We start from the raw sequence: 15,217 nt of genomic DNA, 5'->3' as shown, positions 1-15,217 counted from the left end.
TGACTGTTCCTTCCAAAGTTTGCTGAGTTCAACAAATTTTTCCCGTCAGATAAAGCAGTAATAACAGTTCTCCATGATAAAGTGTCCATGCTATTCAGAGACCAAATCCTTCTTCTCTTATTTATGGATAGGACCAAATGTACCTAGGAGTTAAAGTTATGCGGGGATTAAAAAACCCCTCCATACAGGAAAAGAAAGCTCAACAGCAGGAGTTTTATCAGAGGTGTAGAAGTTTCCTTGTAGTGGCATGCACACAAATAAAGAAGGATGGTAATTTCAACAATGATGGTGTCCTGTCAAAGTTTAAACTCGTCCAAAAAATACTCTCTCATCAGAATTCAGAGAAGAATCCCCTCCTTATTCCTCTTGCATCTGAGCTTCTCTGATTGTACCCCCCAGATGACCACTCACTACTTCAAAAGCTGGATGATCAATGGAGAATGTTCCCATATTGCAACATGAACTTCAACATCTCGTTATGAGTCACCTGATAAGTTCTGGGTAGAAATCAATTAATTTATATTTTACTGGACATCAGTTGCCTTGCGAATGAAAAAGTATTGGTAGAAACTATATAACTATTCCGCGGCGAGCTAGATTATGGCATTTGACGTTTTTTCTATGCAGTTTTACCTCCTATTCGTTTCGGGAAACACATGATCAGTGTAAGGCTACTGAAACCCTATAGGCTATATCCCAAAATTATTGCGGACTACAGCGGATATTGGTAATTTGGTATAGGTATTTTAGGTGAGTGAAAATACAAGAGCGAAATACAAGGATATGTTTTAAATGGTCCATGATACTTTAATGAAGGGTATTAAACAGTGCAGCGTGCACTAGCTAAGTAAGGACCACTGGTAACTTAGGCTTATGTTAGTGGTCTACCAGGCTATGACCTGATACCTAAGGTTTAGTTCAGCTTAGGTAAGGGTAGATTCCCTGCCGATAGTTTTTAATGTTAAGTTCCCAAAGTTAGGTTAAGTTGCAGTCCAGGAGGCGGCGAAAAAAAGTCCGTCCATGTAAGGTTTTCTGTGCCTTTGACTTTGTTACATTGGATTGCAACCCTGTTATTTTAATTCACAGTTCCTTAAATTAGAGTAGGTTGGGGGGACGCTCATGAGAGCGAATCCCCCTGGCATCCTAGGTTAGGATCCTGATAGGTGAAGTAAGTCAATGATTTTTCACCCACCCAAATACCTGGCTTTCCTTATAAAAAGGGGATGGGGGGGAAGGGGGGTTTGGGGGGTTTATTATATAGAAAAAAAAAACGTGTGTTTTGGCCAAGTCCGACGTGCTAGATAGGCTATAAGGCGTTTTTTTTTCAATCATTCAAATGCAAATTTCCTCGTTAATTGTAGACCAGTAATACCTTGATAAAAGAGACAGTCTTCACAGTAATACTGGATAAAAGGGACAGTCTTCAGTAATACCTGGAAAATAAAAAGGGACGGTCTTCACAGTAATACCTGGATAAAAGGGGAGAACAGTCTTCACAGTAATATCTGGATAAAAGAGACAGTCTTCACAGTAATACCTGGATAAAAGAGACAGTCTTCACAGTAATACCTGGATAAAAGAGACAGTCTTCACAGTAATACCTGGATAAAGAGACAGTCTTCACAGTACCTGGATAAAGGGGACAGTCTTCACAATAATACCTGGATAAAAGGGAAGGACAGCATAGTAATACCTGAACATCACCACATTAATACCTGGTTAAACGGTGACTGACAGCACAGTAATACCTGGATGTAAGGGAGTGTCACCACAGAATACTGGATAAACGGACAGTCACTACAATAATACCTGGATCAAAGGGACAGTAAATACCCGTCAGTTCACCACCACGACTGTTAGAAGGGTAACGTCCACGTTGTAAAAATAGAACTGTCAGTCGGACCATCGCTCATTTTGCCAGAAGAGTGACACAACTCAAAAAATGTGTTTTGAGCTATTGATACCAGCAGATAGCCTGTTTATTCCATATTGTGGTGAAAAATTTCTAATTTGTATTTGTCATTAAACAGCTCAGTAAAAGAATCCTCTAAATATAAATGGACAGAGTATAGATATATTAGAGAATTTCAATCTTTAGATTGCTTTTCCTGAAATATAGCAATTTTCGAGTTAAGACACTCTTCTGGCAAATGAGCGAATATATACTCATATCCCAATTTTGATCCTCATTCAACTTGATGTTAAAATTGGTGATATAAGTGAATTATAATCAAGTCTGACGATTTGATTTGTTTCTTCATTTATTTAATGAATAGAACTCGGTATTAAGAATATTATTATTATTACCTATTATTATTATTATTATTATTATTATTATATCACAGTCCTCCAATTCGACTGGGTAGTATTTATAGTGTGGGGTTCCGGGTTGCATCCTGCCTCCTTAGGAGTCCATCACTTTTCTTACTATGTGTGCCGTTTCTATTTGGATCACACTCTTCTGCATGAGTCCTGGAGCTACTTCAGCCTCTAGTTTTCTAGATTCCTTTTCAGGGATCTTGGGATCGTGCCTAGTGCTCCTATGATTATGGGTACGATTTCCACTGGCATATCCCATATCCTTCTTATTTCTATTTTCAGATCTTGATACTTATCCATTTTTTCCCTCTCTTTCTCTTCAACTCTGGTGTCCCATGGTATTGCGACATCAATGAGTGATACTTTCTTCTTGAATTTGTCAATCAACGTCACGTCTGGTCTGTTTGCACGTATCACCCTATCCGTTCTGATACCATAGTCCCAGAGGATCTTTGCCTGATCGTTTTCTATCACTCCCTCAGGTGGTGCTCGTACCACTTATTACTGCAAGTAGCTGATGTTTTCTTGCACAGGCTCCAGTGGAGGGCTTTTGCCACTGAATCATGCCTCTTTTTGTACTGGTTCTGTGCAAGTGCCGGGCATTCACTTGCTATGTGGTTTATGGTTTCATTTTTCGTATTGCACTTCCTACATATGGAGAGATGTTATTTCCGTCTATCGTTCTTTGAACATATCTGGTTCTTAGGGAGCCTGATCTTGTGCCGCTGTTTACTCATTCCTTCAGTTTCCTTCTTGAGCTCTCCCCTCTGTAGCCATTGCCAATTGTCATCGCTGGCTAGTTTCTTTAGTCTGTCTCATGTATTGTCCGTGCATTGGTTTGTTGTGCCAGTCCTCTGTTCTGTCTGTCTTTCTCCTGTCTCTGTATATTTCTGGGTCTTCGTCTACTTTTATTAGTCCTTCTTCCCATGCACTCTTTAGCCACTCGTCTTCACTGGTTTTCAGATTATTGCCCCACAGGTGCTCTGTTTTCAATGTTGACGCAGTCCTCTATACTTAGTAGTCCTCTCCCTCCTTCCTTTCGTGTTAGGTATAGTCTGTCCGTATTTGCTCTTGGGTGTAGTGCTTTGTGTATTGTCATATGTTTCCTGGTTTTCTGATCTATGCTGCGGAGTTCTGCCTTCGTCCATTCCACTATTCCTGCGCTGTATCTGATTACTGGCACTGCCCATGTGTTTATGGCTTTATCATATTTCCGGCATTGAGTTTTGACTTGAGTATCGCCTTGAGTCTCTGCATATATTTCTTTCCTGATCGTGTCCTTCATCTCTTGGTGTTTTATATCCCCTCCTTCCATTATTCCCAGGTATTTGTATCCTGTCTCATCTATGTGTTTGATGTTGCTCCCATCTGGTAGCTTTATCCCTTCAGTTCTCGTTACTTTGCCTTTTTGTATGTTGACTAAGGCGCATTTTTCTATTCCAAACTCCATCCTGATGTCCCCAGATACGATCCTTACAGTCTGGATTAGGGTATCTATTTCCTTGATGCTCTTACCATACAGCTTGATGTCGTCCATGAACATCAGATGGTTAATTTCTTGCCTTGCTCGCCCTTTTTCTTTTCTTGAGTTGGTACCCAGCATCCCATCTTCTGTAGTACTTTTGTCATGGGAATCATGGCTACTACGAAGAGTAGTGGGGACAGTGAGTCGCCCTGGAAGATCCCTCTCCTGATATTAACTCTGCTAGTCTTATTCCAGAGCTTGTAAGTATTGTATTCCAGTTGCGCATTGTATTTTTGAGGAAGCTGATGGTATTTTCCTCTGCCCCATATATTTTCAGGCATTCTATTAGCCATGTGTGTGGTATCATGTCGAAGGCTTTCTTATAGTCTATCCATGCCATGCTTAGGTTGGTTTTCCTGCTCCTACTGTTCTTCATTACCATTTTGTCTATCAGGAGCTGGTCTTTTGTGCCCCTACACTTCCTTCTGCAGCCTTTCTGTTGGTGGGGTATGGTGTTTGTCTCCTCTAGGTAGTTGTATAGCCTTTCACTGATGATACCTGTTAGTAACTTCCACATTATTGGTAGGCAGTGATAGGCCTGTAGTTACTGGCTATATTTCCCTTACTCTTGTCTTTTTTGTACTAAGGATGTTCTTCCTGTGGTCATCCATTTGGGTGCTTGGTGATTTGAGATACAATGCTGGAGTTGTTCTGCTATTCGTGGGTGTAGGGGCTTGAAGTTTGAGCCAGTATCCATGGAACTTCATCGGGACCTGGGGCTTTCCAGTTTGGCATTTTCTTTAGTTGGTGTCTGACTGTGTCTGTCGTGATCTCTGTGAATCTTTGTTTTATTCTCCCTGTTTCTTCTTCCTTGACTTCCTGGAGCCATGTTGCATGTTTGTTGTGTGCTACCGGATTGCTCCATATGTTTTCCCAGAGTCTCTTACTTGATTCGGCTTCAGGAATTTCTGGGTGGTTGTCTTCCCCTCTTAGTTGGCTGTATAGTCTTTTCTGGTTGGTTGGTTGTGGTTATTATTATTATTATTATTATTATTATTATTATTATTATTATTATTATTATTATTATTATTATTTATTATTATTGTCAATTGTGTAAGTAAATCCCTATGTAGTATTCTTGCTTAAGATTTGCATAGTCTCATGTCCAATTACCCTTTTTGGGCATATTTCGGTATTAGCTATGATTTATTTTTCCCGTGATGCAGTTGAGTCATCAATGGAGTTTATTGTTATTTCGACGGAATAGATAAATTGATGAGAGGAGTGACATTTTCTACTTCGGTTTTAAGTCAAATGGACAATTTCCCCACGGTCTGGACCTTAAAGGGGAACTTCTGGTTGCATTTCAGATGTTCCATATGTGGTATTATTCCATTTAAGTACCCTGGTGAAAATTTGTTTTGGAAAGAGGAGTTTTCTTATTTTTTACAACCAATTTTCTATTGCACCATGGGCGCAGTCATTTATGTGCGTCTCATCTGTTATGCGTGACGTCATGTCGCGGTATGCTCAAAATAGGAGGAACTATTCCACCAGGCGTGCTGTCTACACAATTCATGGATCGGACACACACACACACACACACACACACATGTTTAGAAAACTGCCGTTCACCCCATCACACCACACATTTCGATTGACAAGAATAAATTTCATTTCAAATACATACAAGTGGAGGCACCATAGTAGATAGCGGTAAATAGCCGCCCTATCTTCGTCGGTACCGTGGTCTGTTCAGACCGTCATTTCACGTTTATCTATTTTCACTCATAGCTGTGACCACCACTTTTTCCTTTAAGGAAAAAATTTTGTTCCTGAATACGCAATGTCGAAAACAGAAAAAGAAAAACTACCCAGCCACTGTTTGTAATCCTGAAAAACATCATCATTAATAACTATCACCATTTTCTCTCTCTCTCTCTCTCCTTCTTCTTCCTTTCTCTCTCTCGTCTCTCTCTCTCTCTCTCTCTCTCTTGGCAATGTTGCAACATCATGTATATTACAAACACACGCACACACTTGCCCATGCGCAGTATGCTTTCGTAAGGGCTGTCACTATTGCCATGAGTGGTGGGTTTCAATAGCCCCTTTCAGGTGTGTGCAGTTTTGCTTTAGTACTTTTGATTCATCCGTGTACTTTGGCGTTCCTCGTTCGTGGACAGCATGTCTAAAATGTGACTAGTCTTTGGTACATTATATCATAGATACATACATACATAGATACCTATATGTATATATAATATATATATATATATTATATATATTTAATATACTATATATATATATATATATATATATAAATTATTATATAATATAAAAACCTAGATGGAACAGAATAATATTAATAAAACCTCAATTAGAGCATTATGCACGAAGAATGGTACAAACACATTAGCTTTCCTATTCCAAACGGAGTAATTTCCCATGCACTGTCATATGTAAATATACCAATACACCGTTTTTTACACAAAATTACACACACACTCTCTCTCTCTCTCTCTCTCTCTCTCTCTCTCTCTCTCTAACTTGTATCGAATGCAAAGTCTTAATCCTAAATGAAGGAGCAAATGAAGAATTCCAGACCTTAGGGGCAAGATGAGAGAGAGAGAGAGAGAGAGAGAGAGAGAGAGAGAGAGAGAGAGAGCAGACAAAAAAGATACGGACTGTATTTGTGTGTGCATACTTGTAGCAAAAACGTTCAATTGAACTAAATAATTAATTGAAGAATCATTTGAGTAGGGGGACCTTTGGTAACAATTATAAATTGCTTGTGAAATGATTTCTGAAAAATTAACCATCGCAAACACAAGTCGCTAATGAAACTGTGTGTGTGTGTGTTTGGTGATCTCTTCATTCTGTATATCCCATTACCTTCTGTTCTTGAATTTCAAGTCAATGGACCCTGTGGTGGTGGGCTTATTCTATATGAATGAGGTTCATCTTTAGAATAATAATAATACTAACTTTGAGACTACAAACGGTCACCCTAGAAAGCTAAAAAGGTTAAATAGAAGGGACGATAAACTAGCTCACGAAATCAGGAAACAGAAAACTTCTTAATGGTATCAGACATCCGACATCCTAAGAAAGAAGTGGCCAGCGTTACGCCACGAGTTGTGTGTCAGTGAATTATTATTACCCAATAATTCAAGTTACTCATTGGCATAATGATTGTTGACGGACGTGCGAATTGTTAGGGGCAGTTGGGACGGGCAACCAGAGGTCCTGTTCTTGCCCAGGGCCGAACAAAAAAATAAGAAAAAGGCAGAAAGGAAAGGGGGTTCTGTAAACCGTATTGATATGGAACAAGCCCACCAAAGAGGCCACTGACTTGAAATTCAAGCTTCAAAAGAATATTATGGTGTTCATTAGAAAGTAGTAACAGATAAACAGACAGAAGAGACTAGTAATTGGAAAAGAAAAAAAAATAAATGGATAAATAATTAAATAATAAACAGATACTCGTAAAATGTAATGAGATTATAAATACACACTGTTAACAGTCATTTCACGTTGGTCTATTCCATGTGGTCTATTCTTACTCACAGCTGTGGCCCCCTCAGGATTCCTTTAAAGAGAAAAAGGTCAAGTTCCTGAATACGCTATTTCGAAAGAAGAAGAAGAAAAACACTACCAGGTCACGGTTTGTGATCGGGAAAAAACACATCATCATTAACAACCGTAGCCATTTTCTCTCTCTCTCTCTCTCTCTCTCTCTCTCTCTCTCTCTCTCTCTTAGTACTGTTGCTACATCACGTATATTATGCCCACACACACGTGCGCACTCGCGGTAAGCTTGCTTAAGGGCTGTCATTATTGCCATGAGTTGGTCTCAATAGCCCCCTTTAAGGTGTGCGCATTCTGCTTCAGTATACTTTTGATTCATTCGGGTCCTTTGGCGTTCCTCGTGCGTAGACAGTATGTCTAAAAGGTAACCTGACTTTGGGTGGGGTATATCATATATATATATATATATATATATATATATATATATATATATATATATATATATATATATATATATATATATATATATATATATATATATATATATATATATATATATATATATATATATATATATATATATATATATATATAGATATATATATATATATATATATATATATATATATATATATATATATATATATATATATATATATATATATATATATATATATATATATATATATATATATATATATATATATATATATATATATATATATATATATATATATATATATAGATAACAAAATGAATAATATTAATATAAGCCTCAATTAAAGCATTATACACTAAGCATGGTAGTACACACATTAGATTCTCTATTTTTTCTGTTTTTCTACGCAAAAATACGCTATCTCTCTCTCTCTCTCTCTCTCTCTCTCTCTCTCCTTATTGAATGCAAAGCCTTAAACCTAAATGAAGGAACAAATGAAGAATTCCAGACCTTCGGGGAAAGAAAGAAAGAAAGAAAGACACAGAGAGAGAGATTTCAGCAATTTATAACACCAAGAGACAAGACATAATTAAAATTCAGAATCTTTCCTGCTATATTTCGATAAACCAAAATATCTCTCGTGGAATATAGAAAATCAACGAAAAATCGAGAGTGAGAGAGAGGAGAGTATATGAACTGGATACTTCAGATATGGATTTCAGTTTGAAGAAAATGTGGCTATTAAACCTAGCCCTTAGCAGCAGCTGTTATTATGACGTTGTTGTCCAGATGTGTTGAAATCCGGAAGAATAGTGATCTTGTTTGGTGTGGCTGCCTATTCGCTGGCGATTTATTTCTCTCCTGACTGATAATGATGGAGCTGAACAGCCTAAGGAAAAGGAACTGAACGAGAGAATTGCGGCCTTGCGAGAAGCCATCCAATGCCAGAGAGAGCAGCGTGTGCACTTGGACAGGACAATAATTCTTCAGCTACAAGAGAGGCTCGACTACCAAGAAGAGACGCAGAAGGCGGGCGGAAGGGAAGAACGCCTTCATGAAATCCAGATCACTCAGGAGGTGTTGCAACAGCAGGCCTTGCAAGAGAGGGCTCACTCGCTCGAAGCTGGAACGATAAAGAGAAGAGGGAGAAACGGCAGCTGGAAGACAAGATTGTCAAGATGGCCGAAGAAAACCAGCATCTGAAGAACAACGGGAAGGAAATTGGTCAGAGGAACGATGCCCTTTGTGAGAGGATAAGGGCACTGTCTGGGCAGTGGTCAGACGCAAACTGCCTGTTTGAGGGGCTCGAGAAACTCCTATGACAGAAGGAGAAAGACGTGCAGCTATTGATGGCAGAAGCGGCGCGGATAGCGAGGCTCATCCAGGAACAAAAAGACTCAAGCGAAAAGTGGGAATCCGACAGGAAAGACTTGGAGCTGAGGTTGGAGCGCCTGCAGAAGGCTTTGGAGGACCTCTTGGAAGGAAAAGCGTGGACTCCAGTATAAAGTTGAAACAGCGAAACTCAAGAGGAACGAGCTGGCATGCCTTCTAGAGGAAGGAAATGGTCGCCTGGAGTCGCTGAAGAAGAAGGCCGGTGTCCAGAGCGAACGGAACGACCAGATGGATGATGAGGTTGGATGGAACGAAGGAGAAAATGGTCTCTGATTTGAAGAACCTCCAGGAGAAATAAAGACGAATGGAGGAGAGCAAGTGAAAACTGCAGAAGCTTCTGTGGATCTTGAAGAAATGGCGTGATGAAGACTACACTGGCCTCATTCAGACGGATAAGATGTGGAAATTTTGAGGAAGATGTTTATTTTGTAATAATTTTGTTTTGTTAATCCTTGAAGGAAATTGAACTAGAACCAAAATAAATATGTTAAAATGTTTTCTTAGAGTTTTATTGATTCGTGGATGGAAAAGAAAAGGGGGGGGGGCGGGGGATATAGAAACGGTGAAGAAAATAAGGGATTTGTGTAGGTGCTGGGAGTAGAAACAGGATTAGGAGAAGCCCCAAGAAAATTGAGAGGATTCAGTAGGATTAGTGGAGGTGCCAGGAGAAGAAAGAGAGGATTAAGTAGGATTGGTGGAGTGCAAGGAAAAGAAGTTGAAGATTCAGAGAATCCCCAGGAGAATTGTGAGGATGCAGTGGCATATTCTGGTTCTAAGGTACAGAATAGCTATTACATTGTGCAGGGAGTGGCGGGCGAGGCCCGCCGCGGGTCCCGGGACGGGCGGGCAGGCGTCCGCCGCCAGCTTCCCGGGACGGGTGGGCAGGCGCCCGCCTGAAGCGTTCCCAAGGACCCGTGGCGGGCAGGCGTCCCCGTCGAAGCCTCCGACGGGCGGGCAGGCGCTTCGCCGACGTCCCCGGGACAAGCGGCAGGCGTGCCGCCGTAGCGTCCCGGAAGGGCGGGCCCAGGCGCCCCGCCGACGTCCCGGGACGGGCGGGGCAGGCGTCCGCCAACGTCCCGGGACGGGCGGGCAGGTCGTCCGCTGAGTGTCCTGTTTTATGGGCGGGCAGGCGTCCGCCGCGGGTCCCGGGACGGCGGGCAGAGCTCCGCCGAGTGCCCGGCGGTCGGGCAGGCGCCCGCCGAGCGTCCAGGACGGGCGGGACAGGCGCCCGCCGAGCATCCCGGGACGGGCGGGCAGGCGTCCGCCGCGGGTCCCGGGACGGGCGGGCAGGCGTCCGCCGAGCGTCCGACGCGGGTCCAGGGCCCGGGACGGACGGGCAGGCGCCCGCCGAGCGTCCCGGGACGGGCGGCAGGCGTCCGGCCGAGCGTCCGGGACGGGCGGGCAGGCGTCCGCCGAGCGTCCCGGGGACGGGCGGGCAGGCGTCCGCCCGAGGCGCGTCCCGGACGGGCGGGTCAGGCGTCCGCCGCGGGTCCCGGGACGGGGGGCGGGCCAGCGTCCGCCGAGCGTCCCGGGACGGGCGGGCAGGCGTCCGACGCGGGTCCCGGACTGGCGGGCAGGCGTCCGCCGAGCGTCCCGGGACGGACGGGTGGGGCAGTCGTCCGCTGCGCGTCCTGGGACGGGCGGGCAGGCGCCCGCCGAGCGTCACGGGACGGGCGGGCAGGCGCCCGCTGAGCGTCCCGGACGGGCGGGCAGGCTGTCCACCGGAGGTCCCGGACGGGCGGGCAGGCGCCCGCCGAGCGTCCCGGGACGGGCAGGCAGGCGTCCGCTGAGCGTCCCGGGACGGGCGGGCAGGCGTCCGCCGAGCGTCCCACGGGACGGGCAGGCAGGCGTCCACCCGAGCGTCCCGGGACGGGCGGGCAGGCGTCCGCCGCGGGTCCCGGGGACGGGCGGGCAGGCGTCCGCCGAGCGTCCCACCGGGACGGGCGGGCAGGCGTCCGACGCGGGTCCCGGGACTGGCGGGCAGGCGTCCGCCGAGCGTCCCGGGACGGGTGGGCAGGCGTCCGCTGATCGTCCTGGGACGGGTGGGCAGGCTCCCGCCGAGCGTCACGGGACGGGCGGGCAGGCGCCCGCTGAGCGTCCGGGACGGGCGGGCAGGCGTCCACCGCGGGTCCCCGGACGGGCAGGGCAGGTGTCCGCCGCGGGTCCCCGGACGGGCGCGGCGGGCAGGGCGTCAAGGCCGAGCGTCCCGGGGCGGGCGTGCAGGCGTTTCTTGTCCGCGAGCGTCCCGGGACGGGCGGTGCAGGCGTCGCCGAGCTTCCGGGACCTGGCTGCAGGCTGTCCCGGCCGAGCTTCCCGGGGACGGGCGGGGCCGGCGTCGCGGAGCGTTCCCGGGACGGGCGGGAGAAAGCCGTTCCGCCGATGCGTTCCCGGGGACGGGCGGCAGGCGTCCGGCCGGGAGCGTCCCGGGACGGGCGAGCAGGGCGTCCTGCCGCGGGGTCCCGGGAAGTTTGGCCCGGGGCAGGTGTCCGCCGCAGGTCCCCGGACGGGCGGGCAGGCATCCGCGAGGCGTCCCGGGACGGGCGTGAAGGCGTCAGCGAGGGTCCCGGACGGGCGGGCAGGGCGTCCGCCGAGCTTCCGCGGGAACTGGGGGCAGGCGTCTGCCGAGCTTCCCGGGAGGGCGGGCAGGGTCCGCCGAGGGCTTCCCGACTGGCGGGCAGGCGTCCACCGAGGGAGGTCAGGGAACGGGTGGCAGGCGTGCCGGGCTGGGTTCCCGGGCGGGGGGCAGGCGTCCCCGGGACGGACGGGCGGCCGCCGCGAGTCCCGGGATGGGCGGGCAGGTGTCAGCCAAGGCGTTCGCCGAGCGGTCCCGGGACGGGCGGGCAGTCGTCCGCTGAGCGTCCGGGACGACGGCAGGCGCCCGCCGAGCGTCCCGGGACGGGCGGGCAGGCGTCCGCCGAGCATCCCGGGACGGGCGGGCAGGCGTCCGCGAGCGTCCCGGGACGGGCGGGGGCAGGCGTCCGTCCCGAGCGTCCCGGGACGGGCGGGCAGGCGTCCGCCGCGGGTCCCGGGACGGGCGGGCAGGGCGTCCGCCGCAGCGTCCCGGGGACGGGCGGGCAGGCGTCCGACGCGGGTCCCGGGACTGGCGGGCAGGCGTCCGCCGAGCGTCCCGGGACGGGTGGGCAGGCTTGTCCGCTGCGCGTCCTGGGACGGGCGGGCAGGCGCCCGCCGAGCGTCAACGGGGGACGGGGGGCGGGCAGGCGCCCGCTGAGCGTCCCGGGACGGGGCGGGCAGGCGTCCACCGCAGGTCCCCCCCGGACGGCGGGCAGGCGCCCGCCGAGCGGTCCGGGACGGGCAGGCAGGCGTCCGCTGAGCGTCCCGGGACGGGCGGGCAGGCGTCCGCCCGAGCGTGGGCCCGGGACGGGCAGGCAGGCGTCCACCCGAGCGTCCCAGGGACGGGCGGGCAGGCGTCCGCCGCGGGTCCCGGGAACGGGCGGGCAGGCGTCCCGCCGAGAGTCCCTGGGACGGGCGGGCAGCGTCCGACGCGGGTCCCGGGGACTGGCGGGCAGGCGTCCGCCGAGCGTCCCTACAAAAAAAAAGGGAAGGGGGGGCAGGCGTCCGCTGAGCGTCCTGGGACGGGAAGGGTGGGCAGGCTCCCGCCGAGCGTCACGGGACGGGCGGGCAGGCGCCCGCTGAGCGTCCCGGGACGGGCGGGCAGGCGTCCACCGCGGGTCTCGGGACGGGCGGGCAGGTGTCCGCCGCGGGTCCCCGGACGGGCGGGCAGGCGTCAGCCGAGCGTCCCGGGACGGGCGTGCAGGCGTCCGCCGAGCGTCCCGGGACGGCGGGCAGGCGTCCGCCGAGCTTCCCGGGACTGGCGGGAGGCGTCCGCCGAGCTTCCCGGGACGGGCGGGCAGGCGTCCGCCGAGCGTCCCGGGCGGGCGGGCAAGCGTCCGCCGAGCGGGCCCGGGCACGGGCGGAGGGCGTCCGCCGAGCGTCCCGGGACGGGCGGGGCAGGCGGTCTGCCGCTGGTCCCGGGACGGGCGGGCAGGCGTCCGCGAGCGTCCGGACGGGCGGGCAGGCGCCCGCCGAGCGTCCCGTAAGGGCGGGCAGGCGTCCGCCGCAGGTCCCGGACGGGCGGGCAGGCATCCGCCGAGCGTCCCGGGACGGGCGTGCAGGCGTCCGCCGAGCGTCCCGGGACGGGCGGGCAGGCGTCCGCCGAGCTTCCTGGGACTGGCGGGCAGGCGTCCGCCGAGCTTCCGGGACGGGCGGGTGCAGGCTCCGCCGAGCTTCCCGGGACTGGGCGGGCAGGCGTCCACCGAGCGTCCAGGGACGGGTGGGCAGGCGTGCCGCGGGTCCCGGGACGGGCGGGCAGGCGTCCGCGCGAGTCCCGGGATGGGCGGGCAGGTGTCAGCCAAGGCGTTCGCCGAGCGTCCCGGGACGGGCGGGCAGTCGTCCGCTGAGCGTCCCGGGCCGGGCGGGGGCTAGGCGTCCGCGCGGGTCCCGGGACGGGCGGGCAGGCGTCCGCCGCGGGTCCCGAGACGGGCGGGTAGGCGTCTGCCGCGGGTCCCGGGACGGGTGGGCAGGCGTCGCCGAGCGTCCTGGGACGGGGCGGGCGGGTGTCCGCCGACGCGTCCCGGGACAGGCGGGCAGGTGTCCGCCGAGCGTCCCGGGACGGGCGGGAGCAGGCCTCCGCCGAGTGTCCCGGGACGGGCGGGCAGGTGTCCGCTGCGGGTCCCTGGACGGGCGGGGAGGCGTCCGCCGCGGCCCCGGGACGGGCGGCAGGCGTCCTCCGCGGGTCCCGGGACGGGCGGGCAGGCGTCCGCCGCGGGTGATGTTTGCCTCGGGTCCCGGGTCGTGCGGGCCTGGCCCCCTGCCACAGGTCCCTGGCCGGGCAGATGATGTCCGCCAAGAGTTCCGTGCCGGGTGGGCGATTACCACAATGGTAGATGTCTACCTCTTGTTCCGGGAAGGGCAGGCCGGAGCCCATCTTGGGTCACGGTAGTAGCGGGCGATGTCCGCCACATGTCCCGCGACTGGCAATCCCCAACCTACTCTTCCTGGGACGGACATTCAAGGTGTGCCACTGGTCCTGGGACAGGCGGGCGATATCTGCCACGGGTTTTCGGACAGGTGGACCAGCCCCACGTCTGGTCCTGGGATGGGTGAGCGATGTCTGCCATGGCTCCCAGGACGGGTGGGCGATGTCCACCACGCGTCCTTGGACTGGTGGGGGAGGCCTGCCATGGGTCTCGGGAATGATTGGCGAGGGCCACCACGGGTCCCGCCAGGACAGGCGGGCGACGTCTGTCATGTGTCCTGGGACAGGCGGGCAAGGCCCTCCACGCATCCCGGGAAGGGTTGGCGAGGCTTACCACAGGTGCTGGGACGTTTGGGCAAGGCCCGATACAGCTTCTGGGATGGTCGGGTGAGGTCGCTACTGATGCCTTATGGGCGGGTGAGGTCTGGCACAGGTGCCTTGACGGGCGGGCATGGCCTGTCACAGGTGCCGGGACGAGCGGGTGAGGCTTGCCATGGGTCGGAATGGCCGGGCATGCCCTGCTACGGGTTCCAGGACAGGAGGGCGAGGCCTGTGATAGGTCCCCGGACGGGCGGGTGAGGCCCGCCATTTGTGCCAGGGTGGGCTGGTGAGGCCCACCACTGGTGCCTGGGTTGGCTGGTGAGGCCCGCCCTGGGTGCCAAGACTGGCGGGCGAGACCCTCCACGGGTGCTGGGACTGGTGGGTGAGGCCCGCCACAGTTGTCAGGACAGTCGTGGTGCGAGGCCCGCCGCAGGTTCTGGGATGAATGGGCAAAGTTCATCACAGGTCCCAGGACGAGTGGGTGAGGTGACCAGCTCGGGCCAACAGGTGTTGGGCCCCCAGCCAGGAGGCGACCAGGTCAGAACGCCATGGGTGGAACCTTGGTGGGGGAGGAGACTGGGTGGGGCCTCCACTGGGAAGCGAACAGGTTGGGCCGCCTGGGATGGGGCCCCCGCCGGTGAGGCGCCCAGGTCGAGCCGCCAGTGGATGGGCCCCCGTTGGGGAGGTGACCAGATTAGAACGCCATGATTGGGGCCCTTGGCGGGGAGGAGACTTGGTCTGGCCGTCAGAGGTGGGG

Source organism: Macrobrachium nipponense, chromosome 8 (genome assembly GCF_015104395.2).
Source record: "Macrobrachium nipponense isolate FS-2020 chromosome 8, ASM1510439v2, whole genome shotgun sequence".
Taxonomy (NCBI): domain Eukaryota; kingdom Metazoa; phylum Arthropoda; class Malacostraca; order Decapoda; family Palaemonidae; genus Macrobrachium; species Macrobrachium nipponense.
The sequence above is the reverse complement of the archived record's forward strand: the minus strand, read 5'-3'. Positions refer to the sequence as shown.